Below are 3,239 nucleotides of genomic sequence, written 5' to 3'. Positions count from 1 at the left end.
CTTGATTTTCTCAATCCCATCCATTTTTTTTTCTCCTTTCCGCCAGCTTGTGGCAGAGGGATTGCTGCCCCCTCTGTGAAATGCGCAGGTAGTGGTAATAAGATGCACCAGCAGCCCTGAGGTGTTGCTGCATTGTCTGGAGAAACCTGGGAATCCTTCCATAGGCTGTCTGTATGACAGCCACTGTAACCCCTGATTCATGCAAAAGAAGTCTCTTCCTTTTTAGCATTAGCTGTAACGGGTTTTGCTTTTGCTTGTGGAATCCCCCACTTCAGTTTCTCACGTTAGCCAAGAAGCGTTTGTCCTACACGTGAACACTTTATGACCAGTGAAATGTCCTGCCTTGAGACCTGATGGCATTTCGAGGTCAGGAGGAAGTGGGCTTACACTCAAAGGATTTTTTCACCCCTTCTTCCTTGACTCAGCCCTTCTCAAAGCATCTCTTTCTTTGCAGCAGAGCTGTGCCATTTGCCCATAGAGACAACAGATGGGATACAAGCGTGTCTGTTGCAGCAGGCAAGTGATGACTTAAGTTGACACCAGAAGGCACTGGCTGTCCTTGCGCAGAGAAATCCAGGGTGCCGTGGGTATTCTTTTAGCAGGGGCACCACCAGGGAGCCAGCTCTCAGGAGAGCAGTACTAGGTCCTACAAGGCTAATTAGAATGCAATAAAGACTAAGTAGAGCAGGCTGCCCATGTGATTTAATTGTCAAGATAAAAACACGTTTGATAGGGAGGAGCCTTGCATAAAAAATAATGGAAGAAGTGCAAACAACTCGTTTATAACCTAAGAAAGAATCTGTAGTGCTCACTTGGCTAACAGCATCTTTGTGTGTGTATGACGTCCATGGGTTTCTGTGCTGAGTTTTGGGGAATCTGCCACTGAGTTGCATTTGCTGACTTTTTCCTTTCCTCTCTTGTTTGAAAATAGTGGTTTTAAAATCACAGCATCTGTGCACAGGGCTCCATTCCAAAGGCCCCACCAGAGAAAGGAATGTGCACTTTTTGCCAGATCTACTTTATCATTTTTTTTCCCTTCTGATTATTTCAAATACAGATACATACCCGGAAAGAATTTTTCCCCTTAGCTGAAACCTGGTAGCGCTGTGCCAGGGATGAAGAATAGTTCTGAACAGTGCTACTGCAGCCACAGGGAAAAAATTCTCCCTCCACCCTTCTCCAGTACAGAGTTGGATGAGGGAACCAGATGCATCAGACGAGCTGCAGTCTGTGCAGCGATAGTCTGAGGTTTTTCTTTTCATCTTTCGCTCAAGGGCTCTGGAACGTAGTTGTGGTTGCGCTCGGTGCCAAGCTGAGGACGACTGGGGAAGGCACGGAGTGGAAGTGACAGGCTCCCAAGGAACCTGAGGCAGGTTGGGCCAGCCGTCCTGCTCCCAGCACGCCGCTGGCCTCGCAGAGCCCACGGAGAAGAGGCTTTGGGGTGGGTTGGAGGGGAGATGTTGGCTTCCTGGGGCTGTCGTCCTGTGCTGTGAGATTGGGCTGACCCGGGCATGCATCTTGGTTCAGTTTCTCCCAGCACTGGGGTTTTGGGTGAGGCAGCACAGGCGGAGGTTGGTCATACGGCCTGGTGCAGGAGGTGCTGGTGGCCATCCTTAGGCTGCGCGTTGGGGGGATGCTGGCCTGGCCTGAAAATTGAGGCTTGGTTGTCAGCTCTGATAAGATGAGCCTGTAGCACTGTAATTGGAACAGCCTGCGTGGGGACTGAATCCCACACAGCGTCCGCTCTCTCTGGAGCATTTGCAGCCGTTGGACTTGAGACAGAAATTAATTCTGGTGCATCTGCAGCCACTGCTCAGCAGAACAAACGAGACAAATGCAGCACTCCCTTGGAGCCTTGCAGCCAGCGACAGCCGCAGGATGTCTGGGCACGCTGGCCCATCTCGTGCGGGTGTAACTGTGGAAGCCTTGGAAGCTGTCACGTGTTGATTCAGCAAATAAAACCTCTGATAAAAGGTAAAAGATTTCCGTGGTGGAAACCTCAGCAGGGAAGCCTGATTATTACTACTATGCTTAGTGTCTACAGAGGAGGCTCTGCCCTGGACTTAAATTTAAGCTATGATGCTTTGGTATCAGGCTGTAACGGTACTTTGGTCTTCTGAACATTGACTGAAAGTCGCCTAAAGCCTGTTGCTGGGTCAGATAGCTGGCAGTTTTTCATGTATTAGGACCAAAAGTACCTTAAAGAAGGAGGTAAGTATTTTGCAGGCAAGCATCAGTGAAATGACTTGCCTAAAATGATACCCAAGGGAAGGGCTGGGCCTAGAACTTGGAGGAAAACGAGGAGCTGAGAAACTCCAGCAGTGTCTGTCATAGGAATAGTTATTCTTGTCTGATATGTGCAAAGAACAGCTTGTGCCTTTTTTTTTTTTTTTTTAATGTATGAACACCCAGATAAAATTCAATTATTCCTTTGGCATCCTTCAGAGCATTACATTTGCCCATCTTGTTGTAAAGGGGTGAATACGTAAACATTTACATAGCAAAAAGAGATCTCAATTTATTATATCTGGAAACATTTTTTTTCATCTAAGTGAAGGCTGAAAGTTTTTTTGTTTGTTTGTTTTTTTACTTTTTGAGGAAACTATTCAGTAATTCCTTTTCTTTTGGGCCACACGCATCCTGTAATTGCATTGTAAGTAGCACAGTGAAATCAGATTTTTCTATCACATTTACATGCACAGCTAGGAAGGAGAAAAGAGAACAGGGAGAGTGCCAGCTGGAATGCATTTTACATCAGGGGCTGCACAGCAAAGGCTGCAGTGGAAGGTGAGTGGTTTCACGTCTAGCCCAAGCTCAGCTGCAGCACATGGGATTGCTTCTCCCCACATCAGTGTGCGTGTGATCGGGGTGTGGAAGCACGCGAACCGTGCTGTGGTGTGTGCCAGGGAGCAGCCAGGGTAACTGGGCTGGCCTGGAGGTGCGAATGCACTTTGTAGGTGCAAAGTGGGAAAGGGAACGCAGCGAACGCTTCTACCTCTGCTGGGAACCAGCTGTTGGCCCAGCAGCAGCAGCGTCCTTCACCAGTAACCCGCGGTTCCTTCGCGTGATGGGCGACCAAGAAAAGAGCTCGGGGTCGTGGTCTGTGCTGAACGGGGTGGGGAGCAGCTCTGCAGCTTACACGAGTAATTCTCACAGCTTGCCCTTCCCACAGGACCTGGTACCTGACACCAAAACGCAGCTGCTGCTGGGGCGGGTGGCAGCTGCCTTTCTGCAGGAAG

Source organism: Anser anser, assembly GCF_964211835.1.
Source record: "Anser anser genome assembly, chromosome: 11".
Taxonomy (NCBI): domain Eukaryota; kingdom Metazoa; phylum Chordata; class Aves; order Anseriformes; family Anatidae; genus Anser; species Anser anser.
Note: the sequence above shows the minus strand (reverse complement) of the source record.